The sequence below is a fragment of the Lygodium microphyllum genome, chromosome 8 (assembly GCF_053477565.2).
Source record: "Lygodium microphyllum isolate KBCC chromosome 8, Lygodium_microphyllum_v1.1.10, whole genome shotgun sequence".
NCBI classification, from domain to species: Eukaryota; Viridiplantae; Streptophyta; class Polypodiopsida; order Schizaeales; family Lygodiaceae; genus Lygodium; species Lygodium microphyllum.
This window is the reverse complement of record NC_141142.1, coordinates 84,815,788-84,834,817: the sequence shown is the minus strand read 5'-3', so window position 1 is coordinate 84,834,817 and position 19,030 is coordinate 84,815,788.

The following is a 19,030-nucleotide window of genomic DNA, read 5'->3' as shown; positions in this document are numbered from 1 at the left end:
GTTCAATGGAGAGAGTTGCATATTTGTTTGGAGGATTCCTAATCTTCTGACTAAGATGATGTGGAAGTGTTGTAGTTCTGACTCAAACGAGAAACTAAACAATACTTCTTCAAACCCCTTGAGACGTGACAAGTCTTAGACACAAGAGTTGGATGCTTCTGGTACTCTTGTTACTACTGGACCTCAACTTGCAAGCAGTAAAACTCCTACATTTAAGTTCAGTGTGTCCCTGTTGCCGCATTGGGCACATGCCAAGGTTGCAGAGACCATTCTAGAAAATGATGAGGGTGAAATAGAAGATTTAAGTTTTTGTTCTTTTGAATCAATATGGAAGGCCAAAGTTTGTAGTGCAACATGTTTTTGAAATACTAACATCAACATATACATTAATAGGAATAAATATGGAAACTCTAGCTGAATTTTTATGATGCCTTTGGTGCCCAAGAAAACATCTTGCTTCAGCTGGATTTCCATAAGATGGTTTAGTTTGCCTCTGGGATTTCAAGTGTGCAGCATTGATAGCCAAAGTCAGAGCAACAACTATATCCATGCCAAAAACTGGGATTCATGTTGCTTCAGATGGAAGTTTTTTTGTTACAGCAGGTGCTAATCACTTGAAACATTGGACTATCAGGTCAAATGCAGGACATCAATGATCTGGAATGGGCTCAAGTCTTGTCCTAGATGGAAGAAATGTTCATCTTGGTAGTCTGTGTGAAAATTCTTTTGCGGTAGTAACATCTTGAGAAGATTCACGAGATGGAGATGTCCAACAGGTTTATGCCTTGACCTGCATAGGCATGCCCAAGAAGGTTTTAACCAACTTTTTCTATTTGGCACTATTCTTAATTCTGCTACTAATTTAGTATAATTAGTGAATTGAGAATTGTGGTTGACACATATGATGTTCAACATGAATAGTGTGCCTTCTACATTGTGAACCTGCATTGAAAAAAATGGGTTAATCTTAAGGTATCCTCTAATATGCAAGCAAGGATCTCTCTGTGGTTGCCTATTTGCAAACATCAACAATAGTTTCAGCCACTCATTGCAGGTTTGACAAGGCCATGGTTTAGCCATTTCAAGTTTGCACATTGCTTTTGCATGCAGTGATGGTATTGTGCAGATTTTCATGCTTGAGTCTCTTGCATTTATTGCAACTTTTCCTTGACCAGTGCCATTTGGATTCCATGACTTGACAAATACAAACACATGCTCTTGAGTCCTACCTTGCCGCACATAATGTAAATGGGATCTCATATCCTGATGCTATTGCTTGTCAATTTGCAACATCGCACAAGCTTGGTAAGTTTTATTTTGAGATAGTATTAGTGAGTCCTTACATTGAGAAGAAACTTAAAGTTGTTAGGCATAAAGTGCTTCAGTTTTGATAATACATTAGTCAGGTTTCTCTTCAATCACTATTTTTACATCAAATATTTTGGTTCTTCCAGTTGTTGTATATGCCGATCATAGTTTCTTTGTTTGGGATATTGAGAACTTTTCAAAGGTCAGGACCTCTATTCCAGTATTGTTCAGGCCTATGCTTCTTAGAAGTTTGGGACATCGGAGGACATATTTGAATGCATTTCATGTATCCTCTTTGTCATAGGTTAGATCTGGCATGATACATAGCATGTATCACTTCTCTATTGCTAAAGTATTTTTGAAAAAGGCCATGGTAGCTATGCATTGTAGTTCAAAAGAATCATACTCTATCCTTTGATATGGTCATGTGGGGAATCTCCCCTAGCACACTATACCCCCTCCCTTGTTGCTTATAGGCACATATCCCACTCATGTGCTGATAAGTCACCTCCTTCCTTGAAGGAAACAGGGAGTGGAAAGGAATCACCTCATATTTAGACCTAGTTCCACCCTCCCGATTGATCAATGCCAAGTTTGGATTAGTTTTGGATTGCATGAAAGTGTATCTTCCATGTTGGGTTGTTTTTCACCCATTTTGGGTTTTTTGGGGGAAGATCTGAAGGATAACTTAGTTGTGAGTAAGGGATAGATGCTGAAGCTCTAGGATAGCAAGGCAACTTGATGTTGAGCAGATTCTAGGGCTGCAAATGACAGGATGCCCTAAAAATGAGGTTATTGACAAGTGTTGGTTCAGAAATTAGGGTTTCAGACAGTAGAACCCTAATAACCAGCAGGTGACCTTATTTTTTATCTTTGAAACAACAGAGGTTGTTGTTACAACACTTTCTTGGCAGTATATTGAATTTCTCTCTCTCCTCTACTATGTTCTGTCTCATCTTAGCAAATATGAAGATATTCAATATTGTTTTGCTAAAATCAAACCTTATTACTGCTGTAATTAGGGTTTTGCTGTTGTCTCAAAAAGTGCACCATTGAATATTGGCCATTCTCAGTTTTGCTCACCTGTTTGAAGGTGGACAACTCTTATATGCTCTTGGAGGTTTGGCAACAATGATGGGTCAGTGGCTTCTTTTGCTTGGCTGGCAAGCATTGGAGAAATATAATCTTCAAGTTGCACTAATTAGTGTACAGTGGCTCATGGTGCAAAAACAAGTTATAATAAAAGATACAGTCATTGGAAGTTTAAGCTAGATAATGTTAGTGTAGTAGAATAGGGACAATTTGGATTTCACATTATAGTTTGCTACTTAATTGGCAAAAATTCTATTATTCACTTTTACATTATTAAAATCACTTTTTAAATCAAGTATTTTTCTATTATTACTTATATAAAAATACTAAAATGGCATTCTATGAGATTTGATTATGTCATTATATGCCTCCTATATGCTAAGTTTATATGATAAAGTTACTACATAGATGTGATATGTTATAATTTCTTATATGGTAACTTTTTCAATGAAGTTACTATATAGATAATGTCTATTTCTGAAGTTACTATATAGTAACTTTTTTTTATAAAGTTGCTATATAGATAGTTATGATAATAAACTTCCTATATAGTAAGTTAACCAAAAAAAGCTTTCTATATGGTAAGTTAACTAGAAAAATGTTTCTATATTGGAAACTATGTTTCTAGATTGGCAATCTAGTAAAGTTTGATTTTTCCTATATTAGACTCTTTCTAGTTATGTGGAAATCTAACTAGCAAATTCTCTTTTTTTTCCTATATAGTAAGTGGTGCGCAGATCGGACGCAGGTAGCTCACGTAGTGAATTCCCAAAGGTCCCCAAGAACAAAGCACTCTACTTTTTAGCACAAAAAACAATGTAAAAACAAGCACGACATGAGACAAGAGACAAATTGGGTTGAATCTCCCCCATGCCTTGTGTGAGCGCTTCACAAAGCATGTATTTAATATATATTTTCAATCTTTTTGCTCAAAAATAGCCCAATTACAAAAATATGACAAGCTTTTAGCTTTTGAGTTTGCTTTCTACCAAAAATATGAAAATAAAGCTAATGGATGGTGCCCATAGTGTCTGGCACGCCCAATCTCAATGTCCAAATAGAAATAACATATCCAGGCGCATAAGCGCATACAAAATAATAATAAATAATCGATGTCTCTATAGGCATAACAAAATATAGGCGTGGCGCCTATCAAAATATAGTCCAAAGGTCGAAAACCCGCTAGACTCCAATGCTTTCCTCCGCCACTGCTGCTATCTCTACACATCAACTGAAGCATTCACAATCGTTAGTAAAATAACACAATTAAACTGACAAAAGTGAATACCTAGCAGTCTTCAGCTACATAAATAAATCAACTGGTTAGAAATAAATCCTAACCTTAACTTATTACGAGTGCGCACTCTAAACTCATAAACGTTTATTAATTTAATATGCATTTTGCGGAATCACCCGCTATGGAATCACCCATGTACACACTAAATTAATGAAACGCCCGAAAAGGACAGGCGTCCCCATCAACTTCTCGCACAAAGAATCCTCTTTGCGTATGAGCCCCGGTCATCTAAGTTTACGGAATCCACCGTAAAACCTCACGGAATCCACCGTGGGGGTTAGAGTTTCTTGTGATTAAAATTGAGATGAAATTTTCACATGATTTAAAAACTACTTCAATCGGAAATTTTACAAGGAGTGGATCAATTGGGAGACCTACTCTTCTCCTAATCTCTCTCTCAACTTAATGAATGGCAAATGTTTGCAAATTGCAACATATCTTATAGTCCTATTCTATAATAAATAAATGTAAAATTATCTTATTATTATAGTAATTTCAATAATATCTATTGCACAATCCCATACTATAGATCCCTATCACATTAATGGCCTTATAACTTATAAAAAACTCAACTATTTTTCATAATGTGCACACACACTCTGTGTGTGTGTGTGTGTGTGTGTGTGACAGTGATATGTATATGGTACCTAGCTTTGAAATAGGTGGATGAGTTTTTACTGGATGATTAAATCATAAAAAATCATAAAGTCCATTCATCTATTGCTTTGATATTTGATTGATTGTTAGAACTAGTGATGATTGGAGAGGATCTAGCTTTATTTGTATAAAAAATGTCATTATAATCTAAAGAAATGTAGTTGGATTTGCAATCAAGGGTGGACCTATAAAAAGCTATCCTTATTGCATGCATCATCAACCCCCTTTAGTTACATATCATAAAGTAATAATACGTCCCTATTTGTGAAAGCCTTATAGTTTTCTTAATTACAATAAAAATGCCAGTTTGTAGTGTAATACAATAAATTTTGTCTAATAAAATAATAGTTATTTTGATCACATGTGGAACATTTATATTTTTGAGTAACATCCCCAAGGGATGTATGTTGCACCCTTGGGCCTAAGCATTCCTCATCCTAAAGAACCTAGTTCATAGATAGCATAAAATGAGGGGAGCAAGGCATTCAACCCATTTAGCATAGTCATAAAATCTCATTCCCGTAAAATGGGATTAGATTGAGTTCTAAATCTTATCAAATGTCCTATGACTCTCAAGTAGAGCAACTACCCACCAACAACTTGGGTCCATTGTATATATGATGGGATTATTTCAACCTCCACTTGGGGGGTTCACTGTATGTAAACCCTTATTTAAAAAATCCAAATTCACCAATTTTATCATGAAGAATTCACTACAACAAAAAGGCTCCATAGACGCGCTTCTAGATGCAATATTTGAACTGTGAAAAAAAATGTTGGGCACATTTATTACCGCGTCTATTTCTGCGTCTACCATATCGCGTCTAAAAGTGCGCTTATAGTCAGAGTTACATGCCCACGTAGACGCGCATATAGACGTGCGTATTGACGCGCTACGTAAATATATAATCATATTTATAAAAAGCGTGGATGTATTCATATTGTGCATCTATACATGCGTGTATCTACGCATCTAAAAATGCGTTTACTCTACAAGTTTTTGACGAGAATAGACGCGCATTTATCCTACAATTTAGACGCGCTGATAGGCGCGCAAAACAGAGATATGAAAAAAAAAAACAGAGAGCATGATCTCTGGTTTTTTCCCTCCCATCAACATCAAATTGTATGCTTAGGGAAAACAGAGAAATATTATTTCGAAGATTGGATACTGAAAACAAAACAATGTATGTAGAACATGAAATTTCATATGTATAGATGAAATGTTTTTATGTTATGAGTTCTAGTGCTTGTGAAGTCATGGTCCCAAGTACTAGCTGAAAGTAATACATATCAAAAATGAAAATTACAAGCCAAGGGGAGGCATGCATGCATGGGCTCCTCTATATCTCCTCAGAAGAGGCATCATCATCGCTACCACCACCACTGCCTGTGCCACTACCGTTGCCGCCACCGCTACTGCTAGTCCCCCCTTCGCTATCCTCAATTGCATCAGGGTTCGCCTACACAAAGGATTAAGGTATATAAATACCATTACAAACAATAAATTAGAGTTATCTATACTTTTCATGTAAAAAATAAAACATACCTCTTCTAGTGGTGGAATCCTCATGGCGCGATTATATTGCTCCTCCGTGATGAGTCCCTCCTCGTAGAAATGCTGCCAAGTAGACGCCCGGTTATGACCTCAATGGTAGCCTACCTCTCTAGGAGTAGGCATCCTACCAACGATATGATACTACAAAACAATTTGAACATTCAACGTATTAAAACACACTACATAATGAAGTGAAACAAATTACAAAATTTAATTTAAAAAAATAAATCAAATAATACTTACAAACTCAGCCTCCCATGACTCCCTGCCACTCGATCCATAATGCGACGATCCCATGGTTGCCATCTGGATGCGTCACGCCTCTGCATGCTCGCGACTTGTCATTTTCTCCGCTGCTCTCTTTTTGGCCTCTTTCCACTCCTTGCGGTGGAAATTGGGTGGTTGGCCATATCCAGGGTGCCCCTGCTCTTATCTCCTCAATGACTCCTTGGCGCGCATCATAAGGTGAGACCTCTTGTTATGAAGCGCGTCTCTCACCTTTGACCATCCCCAATCATTTGAGAATCGTGAATTCTCAGGATTAGGGTACCTTTTATGTACTGGCCGCAGCACCTCTTGCCACAAACCATTTTTTTGGTGCTTGAAGGAAATCATACAATCTTTGTATGTGGCATGTACGACACTCCTCAAGTAGGCTATCACTTCCCTCCCCTCAAAGTCATGCAAGATACCACCAACATCAGTGATAGAGTAGTACATTTGTGGAGGCTCACCTCTCTCATTTTTTGGTAAGGGTGATCGAGAGCCACCACCTAGGCAACCCCCACAAAGCCCTCGACCTCCTCGTCCTCCCGCATGACTCTCCTTCCTCCCTCAACGTGCACTACCCTCTACCTCACTTGATACACGTGCTTCTGCACAGATGCACGTGCTTCGGCCGATCCATGTACCTCAGCTCATCCCTGTGTAGGCAAAGATGTGATTGGTGTCCCAGACATCACACTGAAAACCTCCTCTGTAGTGGGAGGGCGACTAAGATAATTGGTCATCTCCCCCATGAATTGCTCCTTGTTGAATGGGGTGCTAGAGGATCCAGGATTCCACATCTACACAAGAAAAATCATATTATCCTGTGTTGATAAAACATATTACATGCAACGTCTATACCTGCGTCTCTGTGCACGTCTATATCTGTGTCTCTGTGGGCGTCTGTCAGTGCGTCTATTTCCGCATCTATACCTGCATCTGCACAGTCATTCTGGACACGCTGACAGATGTGCACAGTCGGACCATTTCTTTTCAAACTTGCTTTAAAAACGTGCAAAAAAACCTCCATAGATGACAAGATCCAGCATGTGAAGAGAGAGAAAAGAGAGATAAACAAACAGAGAAAGCAAACAAGATTTAGAGAGAGAAGAAGAACTCACCTTCTTTACTTGTTCCAACGGGTGGTGGCTAGGTTGCAAGCTCCTTGTCCTCCTTCTCCCTTCCCTTGGTAAGTTGCTTGAATCTTCTTCTCTTCCTTGCTGTTTGGCTCTTGTTCTTTACTCTTTGGCTCTTCTTTCCTCCTGTCCTCTTTTTACTCTTATTTCCTTGCCTCATTGTCTTCATGAAGTGATAGATAGACACAAGTAGTGATGTCGAGCTCGAACTGCAGAAAACACGCAAAAAACACAGGAAAGCACAGGTTTGAAAAGAAAGCCATAACTTTTTTTAAATTTTTCTATACCTGTGTGGCACGTCTGTAGGCAGGTGTAATTTCACGTGTATATGCACAGAGAATTCCTATTACACGGGCTTACAAACGCGCATGAACAATTTAGGGAATCAATGCATGCATTTAGGGAATCAATTGACCTATGTGGTGACATATATAACAAAGCTTGAGGATAAGAGATAACACATTGGCAAGTCAATTGGCACATATGTAGTGACTTACTAGACCATCCCACTTACCATTGCATGCAAGTATCAATAGGTGGATAAAGGACGAATGGTTTTTAGCTAGAGAGAGATAATGCAATGAAGGTGTACATGAAAGCGATAGAGAAATGCATATTATCCATCAATCAATCAAAGATATGTACATGAAGTGACTTGATATAGTAATTAAAGTATCGTCATTTTTAGGATGCTCCATTGATTTCTGTAAGTTCCTATAACCTTGAAGTAGAATATAGCCAACCACATTGTCCATGGAAGGAAAAATTGGCCTCATCAAATTAACCAAGTTAATTTACTTATACATTTCATAGATAAGATATTTGTAGTTGGCTTGTTGGTATTAGTCACCAACAAGTGGACACATTGGCTAAAGATGATGAAAAGAGGACATGTGCACATTGGCTACATGTGGTCCACCTTATCTAAAATTATATGTGAGCTATAAGTGCACCTTGACATGATTGGAATAGCTTGCACATGCACAAGCCAACTGATTTACATCAATCTACTCATGCTATAAATTGGCATGCATGGCTAGGTTAAGTGCACAACAAATGAGACATGTGAGTGTATTGATCAGTTCTCTCTCTCTCTCTCTCTCTCTCTCTCTCTCTCTCTCTGTATATATATATATATATATTACAAATGCACAAGTCAACCTTTGATCTATATATACATCCAATCATCATGCCCTATCCAATCACATTTGTATAGGGAATGATTGGATGTATATAGGGCATGAAATCACATATATATAATTAGCTTTGAATGATGGGATGTATATTTGTAATACTCAGAAAGAAGTAAAGTTGGTAATGTATATCATGTCCTATACATGTATATGCCCTATACATGTATATCATGTCGTATATACATGTATATCATGTCTGTATGATCCTATACATGTATATCATGTCCTAGCATATGATCCAGGTGTAATTATGTCGTATATACATCCAATCATGCCCTATCCAATCATGCCCTATTCAAACAAATACTAGTTGTTAAGAGGTTTGGTCATATTTATGGACTTTATGAGAAATGAAAAATATGTGCATTTATTTTTGCATCTACAAGCACGTTTATCAGTGCAAATATATAGACACATTTTTTATACTAGCGTGAATAGACGCGCTGATACACGTGCTTATAAATGCGCCCGCTTTTTCGCGTGTACAATGCGCGTCTATAGGGCCTTTCTCTTGTAGTGTCGAAAACATTCTCTTTTCCTACCCAACCTATGAATACCCTAAGGGGTTTAACTATGCATAAACCTTACTAACATGTGCATTAAAGGATTGACATAAAAGCACCTTAGCTCTCACCAATTTATCATAAATAAATTACACCACCTTTCCATTCAACCTATGAATATCCCAATTAACTTATACCTTTCTATATCTAAAAATTTCTAAAAAGGGATTTCATTAATCCATTTTGTTGAACCTATGTAAGATTTACATATTCATGAGTAATATCCCTAAGGACAACCCATAGTAGAATGATGTCCTTCTATCTAAAAGATTGCCTAATGAAGGGAGTTTCAAAATATATTCTATTGAATCCATATGATATACTTACATAGTTTGAATGGCCCCTTTATAGACCTCCATCCTCTGCTTTTTTTCTTGGCATTGGCCACTAAGCCTTGAAATGTATAGATATTTTTCTTTTCAAGAAAGAGGAGTTTATTTTAGATATATATATATATATATATATATATTGCTCGTGTAAAAAAATGGTAATGCTCTTGCGTGTACTAGTATGCCCTTGTTTAACAAATATTTAGTTATTTAGTTACTATCACAATTTCTTTAACATAATTTTCTCATTATATTATTTATATAGTTTTTCTTACAACAATGTCCCTTAATAATGAAAGATGCACAAATAGTCATTTCCTAGAAAGTAAAGAAATATTTATTTGTCTTAGTACTCTTTTACAAAATCTCCAATCCCATTAGCCAAAAAAGGTTGTTGATAACCTAGGACCCCTAATATTCTAGTCCCTGACTAGCTATACCCTCTAGGACTATATATCTCATTCTAAGTAGCTGGTAAGGCATCGCATGCTAAATAATAGCTCTTGTCAACCCAACATTCAACATTTTGGATCCTTTAAGGGTGCTAAATTCTAGGGTTGAGATTATTGATAAAATGATCACACGGTCCACCCTTGGTGGCCATCCTAATCTAAAGCTAGAGGGATGTCTTGATTATGTAATAAAAAACACATTTTCATGTCAATGGAAGTGTATTATGAAGAGCCTATGATTCACTTCTTTACCATGTGAAATGATCCAATCTTTAGAAAGTTGAATCTAGTTAACTTAAATGTAACATAACTAGTAATCTGAACTAAGACAACAATAATTTGGTTTTAAGATGAAGATTGTTTTTGCAAATAAAAATGAAAAATAAATTTTACTATAAGAGTACCAACTATCCATTTATCCCAACCAAGTTGTTATCTTTAGGCCAACATCTTGCATGGATCACCAGGCCAAAAAAGGAAATGATGCGCACTCCATGAATCCAAGCACATGCTATAATTCCTCGCTATCTGAAAGCTCATCTTGATGAATGGAGCATCAAACAAATTCTGCAATAAACAACAAGAGATTAATCCACAATATATAATGCATCACAAAAAAAAAACTTATGATGACAAACAAGAAAGAGGATTGACTTCTTGGGCCACTATGTGAATGTAATCTATGGATGAGTACAGTGAGGCTGTGTCTCTCTGCCTAGTCGAGTCTCTAAACCTGTAGAATTGTGGTTTGTGATGGAGTGGTGTAAAGAAAATAAAGTAGTATTGTTAGAAATACGGTTGTTAGTACAAGTGATATTCTAAATAAGAAAGTGACAAGAATAAAAAGAAATCTTACAAAATCCTTCAAATAAGTTCTACGGCCACCCCTCCCTAGATGATGCATGACCCGTGCCTCCAATCATGCCCTTGTTGCCTCCCTCTCTATTGCTATGTAACGTGACCACTAGTATCATCCAGGACACATCTTAGCAGTCCATCGGAAAGGATGTCTAGAAAGCTCCGCCCGGCACTCCCATAGAATGTTACGGGATTTGCGATCTAGGTCTTCCCGCGTCTGCCACGTAGCGGAAGTATCCTGGCCGTTCCCACTTAGGATCGACTGGAATTAGGGTTTTCATGATTGGTCATTAACTAACAGCAACTAGCGTCAGACCCGAGCGAACTACTTTACGCAGAAACGCCAGGTCCAAAGCAGGTTCACGTTGCACTTGGTTCAAGGAGAATGGGAAACGAGAGAGATGCAAAGCTCAACCTCTCTACCATAAGGCATAGTCCCATTCCGTTCCCCTAAAATAGCGTAAATCGGTTAAGACATAACTCTAGGTCATTGCTTTCGTTATTCGTTTTCTTTGACGATCATTCCGCTGTTCCTTGAGAAAAGTCCCCGGCTAACCGGGACCACCCAACTGCAGGACTGACCTATGGTCCATCCTCCACACTTTCCTCAGTTTGTTTTAGTTATGTAGTTATCTAACACATTAGTTTGACATGTAACAACCAGCTTCTTTAATTAATCCGTTAAACACCGGTTCCTTCACGTAATCTTATCACATGACATAGAAAAAAACAATATCACACAAGTTCTTTATTAACATATCATCATTTTTATCTTTGAAATACAAGGAGTTCCGCCCGTAGGCTTGTCCATAATCTGCCCGAAGGCTGTCCAGTAATCCCCAGGGATCACTATTCCAAGCTTCCGCCCGTAAACTAGTATGCGGGCCTCGAGATCCAATCCCGAGTCACGTTAGCCTCTTGTACAAGACCCGGAAGGCAAGGGATTTACGGCCAGAGCCCCCCCTAGCACCCAAGTGTCCTCCTGCTCCAAGTAGAACTCAACGAAGAGACCTCTCGCGGCGGGTTCGGTCCACGTTCCCGGCATGGTCAACAACCCCCTTGGTTAGGGTCAGGCAGGTAGTCGGGGGTAACTGAAGCTGCCTCTCCCTTCAGGCCTTCAACCTGAAGCATTAGATATCTTTTCATCCTTTAGTTCCTTGAGCAAACAATGCAAACAGTGCTTTCTAAACTGTTACAAGCACAATCAATTCCAGTGGTCGTTTATTTGGCCAATTGCTAAGGAGTGAATCTTTCTCTCCAAATGCATCCAGCACTTGATCCGGGATCAATTGCGACTTGGCAAGATCCCCAAGGGTTTTTTTTTTTTGTTAACCCTTATATCATTGGGTTAGGGCCATACCCTATTAACCCAACTTAACCAATACCTTAAGTTCTATTAGCAGTAAATATGTTATTCCAAATTAGTGATTGGTCTTTTGCTTCCAAGCAATTATCTAATCCACTTATCTTGGTCACCTTTCCCAAGAAAGGTGCTATATCAGGATGACCACTCATCCTCTTGCAAGATAAACTTGCGCAAGAATCTGGCAATCTCATTTCGAGGAATTTGGCCATTCCCTTGTGGTCAATCCACAATGTCATGCAACTCTGCAACTTGTTGCACAAGTGTCGCATCTAATCCATGGGACTATTTTACCCATCGAATGTCATCTTCTAATTACGAAATCATGATTAATAGGAAATAGGGTTAGGGTGTCCTCATATCCAATCCATTTCTGATTGCACTAGGCCAACCTTGTCGATCCTAGGGTTCCAATTCAAACCGAGTTTCATCCTTTTAGCGAGCGACCCTTAGGGTAACAAACCCTAGATCGTTTCTCGCAAGTATGTCCTATTTTCGCTACATTTCGTGAATGTGGGCAGGTCTTTAGGGTATGAGAGTTTCAACTTGGCAATAAGAACAACTAGGTTACATCCTCAACGTTCTAAATCCTAGTTAGCACTTGGGATATGTTGCTTTGATTTAACCATTTCTAAGCGAGTCCCTCGCGGTTTAGGTGTTTAGGGTAAACCAATTTACTTGTCTACTCTTGAAGATATTTTCGATACCATTCTCATAATCATATGATTCATTGCCTACAAATGACTAGACTTACCAGCCCTAACTTTCCTGGTTAAGATCAAAGCGTAGGTCAAGTTACGGCATAATTTTTCATGGACCCCTCTAGAACATGCATTTCATGATTTATGTTGCTAGGCTTTTGGGGTTTATATTAAAATGGACCATGCAGCCTTTTCCTAATTTAATTTCTAAATGAATTATTCGTAGGCTAAATGAGCATTACACCAACTTTTGTAACTACTTACGTAATTGATTGAGATTTATGCCAAAAAACGTAGAGCTAACTTATTCCAATTTACAATCCATGCCACACGCAAATTTCTAGAATCATTTCTAGGCTCTTCTATTTTCTACTGGATTAATGACTTTCCATAATGAATCATTCAATGAAGATTTGTCTAAAAATGCAACATGGGATTAATCTTTCCATGCCTAAACGAATGATTTTGACTTTATAAAGATGATCTTTAGTTTATCTAAATTCGTTACTTTGTAATGCATTAAAAAAAACCACTTGCTAGGAATGCATAGAGATCTTATACTCTCTTTTCTTTCATTCGTTTATTTGAAAAATACAAATGACTGATTCTTTGAACGTAAGCTATTTAGCCAAAGTATTTCAATCGAAAAAAAGTGCAACCTAATTTCATAATTTAACCATGCATAATGGCAATATTATGACGTAAATCAAAAATAGGAAGAAAACCTGGACTTGTGGGTTTGGTGAAATGTCCACGTGAATATTAGGTGATGATCCTCCTGCGGTTGCACCTTGTGCCTTTTTAGGGGCCATCGCAAATTCAACCTTCTTGCCTTCGCCGCAGTCTTATGATCTTGGCTCGTCTCCCTCGTATGCGAAATTCCCTTTTGCGGTACGACTTCCTTGACTGAAGCACCATCTTCCGGAATTGGGCTTTAGAAATGGGAACTTATGAACTTCTCCTTCCTTTCATAGAAGTTCTAGGGATAAGGATCTTTGTGGAGGAGTGTGGGGGGGGAAAATTTAGGGATGGGCTTATGGGGGAATTCGAGGGGAAAGGGGCTTACAGAAACCCCTCTTCTTCAAAGCCGTGAGGGGCTTAATTGAGGATCTAATGGGGAAGCCTTATAGGCTTCCTCCTCGAAGCTCGGAGGGATGAAAAATTATCTCTAGGAGGTTTGATGGGAAAGCCCTTAAACCCAGCAAGGATATTGGCCTTGAGATGGATGAAATGAAAAAGGCCTTTAAATTCCGGATATAAAATGGCCTTCATGGGAAGGGATAAAATGGCTTTAAAGGACTTATGTGGGAAGGGGTTTAAAAGGAAACAGGGGGTAAAGTGGTCTTAAGGAGATTCAGTGGGAAAAGGGGTTTAAAACCTGCTCTAGCGTGGCTTTAAGTGAATCCATGAAAAGGGTTTACGACTGGGTAAATGGATTTTTTGGGATGCAAGGGAAAAATAATGCTTAAAAACCTGGGGAATAAAATATGGACTTGTAAGGAACCCCACGGGAAGGGTTGCTTAAATCTCGGGGGAGAGGGGGGTATCAAAAAAACTCTTTGGAAGGGGCTTATAAAAGCCATAGGAAGGGGGGCTTTCTTAGGCCCTTAGAAGCTTCCCAAGAAGCTTCTGGGAATCGTGGAGACCACGTAGACAGAGAGGAAGGCGGCGGATTCTAGCAGCTGGTGGCGTCACGACCCTCCTCACGACTCCTCCTTCGGCGCAGCTGCTCTCCTCCACGGCAGCGTCAGAGCTCAGCTCATTCTCTCTCTCTCTCTACCATGGCCTGGCGGCGTTACCTTCCTCCCCACTGAAATACACGACTCTCTCCTTTCTCATAGCCATACTCGACTCTATCCTTTCTCTTGTCCCAATGGCGTTTTGGCCCTACTCCACGGCAGGGCCCTCCTCTTGTTCACTCCCCCCCACAAGGATTTTATAGGTGAGGGGAGGGGACCTTCCCGGCGCCACACGGCCATAGGGCATGGCATATCCCCCTTGCACGAGCTCCAGCGAGGAGCTTACTCATCCACGCCACTCTCCCTCTCCTCCAGCATGACCGTCGGCTAGGGAGAGGGGATAATTTTGAAACAAAAATTACTATAATTCCAACAATTATCCTTTTGGCCTCCTACCAAGAGGAGGTTCTTATGAAGAACACTAGTTAGGAATCGGAAATATTACATGCTACCATTATCCTAGAGAGTCTATGGCCTCCTCCTTGAGTCTCTACCAATTCTTTGCATCCAACCACTTTGGCTTTGAGATGCCACTCTCTTTATTTCCTTGTGTGCATAATATGATCATCTATGTGATATGTATACATGCATACAATCCATCATCCACTCAGTGTAAAATCTCTCTGTCTTGTTGTAGGTACCAAGAACTCGTTGTGCAAGGATGCTACTACATAATCCTTGCCATTCACGATTAGGCTACATGTTTTTTCATCTATGAGGTATCCATACCCTATTGGGGTATGTCTAAGGTGCACCCTTTCCCACCTATTGTGGACCATGCTCCTAGGCATAACTAAGAGACCCATGTATATGTGGCATACCTAAGGGGATGATATCTCTTGGATTAGCATCGAGAGGGGTGCCACATGTGGACAGTTGAGAAAAACCTGGAGTAACAGAAATAGATAACCCTATAGGTGTGACAAACCCTAGAGATGACAAGTGTCCACTAGATCGACAAGATGGGGATACTACATTGGTGCCTCCACAATACCCACTTGAGCCACCCTCTCTAGAATCGGAAGGAGAGTGAGGAGCCAATTGTGGGCACACAAAATATATATATATCCCTAACACCTCCTATAATCACTCCCTCCCTCCGGGGAAAATCTAGAGCATCGACTCAAGATCAAACTTGGGTGGTTCACTCATGAATATCTGTATATATATAACATAAGTTAAAAAGAAGGTGTTTCTAAAACACCATTTTTATAAAATTTTACATACAAAAGGGTGTCATATAAAGGGATTACTTATAGATTGAATAGAAAATGTTTGTGTTTTATTCAAGAAAAATTCATAGATTAGGATATTTATAAATAGGTCACAAATGCACGTTATATAGAGAATATATATAGTGACCACCCCCCTCCCCTCGAGAGATCAAAGCATTAGAGCGCATTGAGATAGACTGCGTAGAACGACTAGACGATGACTATGAGAACTCATGGTCTTTCACGTCTCTAAAGAGGGCCATTTAATCTGGAAACATATGCATGAAGATCTTCTACAGATCCTCATCTATCATCCCTCAAATCATCGTGCTATGTGGGTATCGCCAAAGGTAACCTGCACAGTCAAAAAATGATGTTAGCGTAATCAATATAAGGATTTAGTTAAAGCATGATAACCAAATTCTCCAAAAATGAATGTTAATTAAAGCTCACATACTAAAGTATCCTTAAAAGTGAATTATGAACAAAGTAAGAAAGCGGATGCAAATACAATCAGACCTATGGTTCGATATCAAGCTCTTGGCATAGCTTAGTGTACATTGGAAGGTCTATATATAGGTCTCCACACAAAGAGAAGTCCATTCATTCTCAAAAAATTATTTGCCTCCTATCTCTTTGTCTACATTACTCATGCATGTCTCCTTTGCATGCTCTAAGCCCTCCCTCACTCCACCCCCCCAACATTGATCCCTCTACCTGCATACTCTCCTTGTCCACACTGGGGACATTGCTTTCATGATACACTTGCATGCTTTGTGGTGTGGGAAGGCACAACATATCACCATCAAGGTTGGCACGGATTTGGATAAAAGATTACCTATTTAATATCACACTCATATCACATATAGCACCCAGGAATGAGCAAGCTAAGGGTCTTCCTTTCCTTTCTTCGTAGAAATCCATGGCAGGATGTTGTAGTTTACAAGAACTACATGCCACATACTATAAGAAGTTGAGCACAGATCGAATGGATTCACGCCATCCATAGTAAGACTAAGCTGAAGACTCCTTGGCTCTCATGTAAAGCTTGAAAAGGTAGAGTCAATGTGGCTCCAAGAACATGGTTGTGATAATATTCATTGGACTCCATTTGTGGATCTATTTTGTGCATGCCACATTGTCAAGCTTGCCATGCCTAATCTATGAAACATATGATATAAATACGGTTTCCTAGTTAAAATCTAGAAAATGGTAGTCGTACCTAGAAAATTTATCTAGCAACTTATTGTAAAACTAGTAATAATATCAACCTAACTAGAAAATTTAGTTCTCACTAGTTATATCTAGCAACTATCATCCTCTAACTAGGAAATTCTAGATAGTCTTCCAAGTTCACTTGGAAACTTATGATTTTTCTAGGTATAACTAATAAATAAATATTATTTTATTATAAATTGACGTTTGTATAATACCTACTTACATCTAAGCTTTCACACTTACTTGATACAACAACAAGACCCCAGTAGTTGCAAGGTAATCATGGTGATTAAACAAACATTAAAAGAAAGACCTCCACATGACTAACACAAACTCTTCATGTGGCCTCTACAACAATAGAGTGTCATGGCATTCACTATCAACATTAACAATGTTGTCCAAAGCACATGGCCACATTGGCCAAGAAAAGATCATGGGCATGTCTTCTATCTTTGCATGATCTTATTCGTGAGAAAAAAAGCACATTGTCTCGATGGATCAAATAGAAAATATGTAGCTAACACAACATTCCCTAACATGGTACTGCAAATTAGGAACAAGTGTAACATTCAAATTGCATGTCCTATATTAAAGCCAAGAAAACCAAAAATTCATATCTACCATCATGGAAAGTAGATAGCCATATTGGAAAGGAAAGCATATCACCAAGTGCATTTCTATATTGGTCATGGAAGTGCACATGGACAAAATAGAACCACAAAGGCAAAGTGCATAGCCATCTTGATAAAAATCTAAACTACATTGCCTAAATTATGTGGCTATAGAAAAAGAATGAAATGACATTTCCACCTTCATGATTATATACATGTCACCTTTGAAAATAGCAATAAACTTGTAAACTTCACATCTTAAAACACTAATGTACATACCAAGGATTCTAGAGATTGCAATTTTTTCTAGCTAGCTCTATATGGAAGCTTACAGTATGATAAATAGAAAGTTACTTCAAGGCTCACTATGAGGTGATGCAAATAATAAGAAGGCTACACTTAAAATAACCCTACAAGGATGGAAGTATATCACTTTTATAAAGAACTAGTGCTCCAAAATGAAGAAAGGTTCATTGGATATTCTCATCACTTCCAATAAAAATTAACCAAATCTATTATGTTTGATTAAGTTTTGAAGTTTCATAGAAAAGTATCAATGGAAGTGCATAAGATTCTCATGAATCTCAAATGCATATGAAATAATTCAAGAAAAGTAGAAACTCCTGCAAAATCTCAGTGGAACATTGAAAGTCTATCGTAATAAGAGGAATTGAACTCTCTACAAAGTTCCATGTATGTTGTAACGATATCCACAAGTGGACTCTTTTGTCAATCATACTCCCTAAAATTCTATGGCATGCAATGATAATCATGCAATGAAATTTATAAGCATAATCCTATTGCTTACTATAGTACATCTGTCAACCATCAATTTGTCCCTTCTTATTGACATTAGGAGAAATATGGACTCTATTTTTTGCCTTCGATGTCATCAATGATGTCATCAGAAGTGCTGAAAGAAAGTGTTCTCTCTTTGTTATCGATGATGTCATCAAAACTTGCAACAAAACTTTCTCTTTCATACTCTTTTCTACCTTTTAAAAATAATGTTAGGAAGCTCTGCTCATCTCTTCAATCCTCTAGAATTTCATGAAACCTACTTTCTGAGAAACTTATGAAGCTCAAAGTAAAAGCATCTTTACTAATAGCATATGCAAGAGTTTTATCCTCTCAATACCATCGTACTCATATATTACAATAGTACTTACCAAGAACCCAGCTCTCAGAACTCTTAAGCATTGGGAGGCAATGGGTAATCCCTCAATATATCCTTATTCCTTACATGATTGTCATAGACTGTAATAAAACATACTATTATTATATTATCTTTGCTCTTGATTTTTGCATAATAAAAATCATCATCTAGAACTTTAGTATCCATTCATGTTGCAATAATAAATGGCTACCCTAAGATCATTGGGTATGATCAAGAATCTTGCACAAAGAAATAGTGATCACCATCTATATTTTCTATGATAATCTTCATGCTTGGATATGCACTTGGCTACCTATA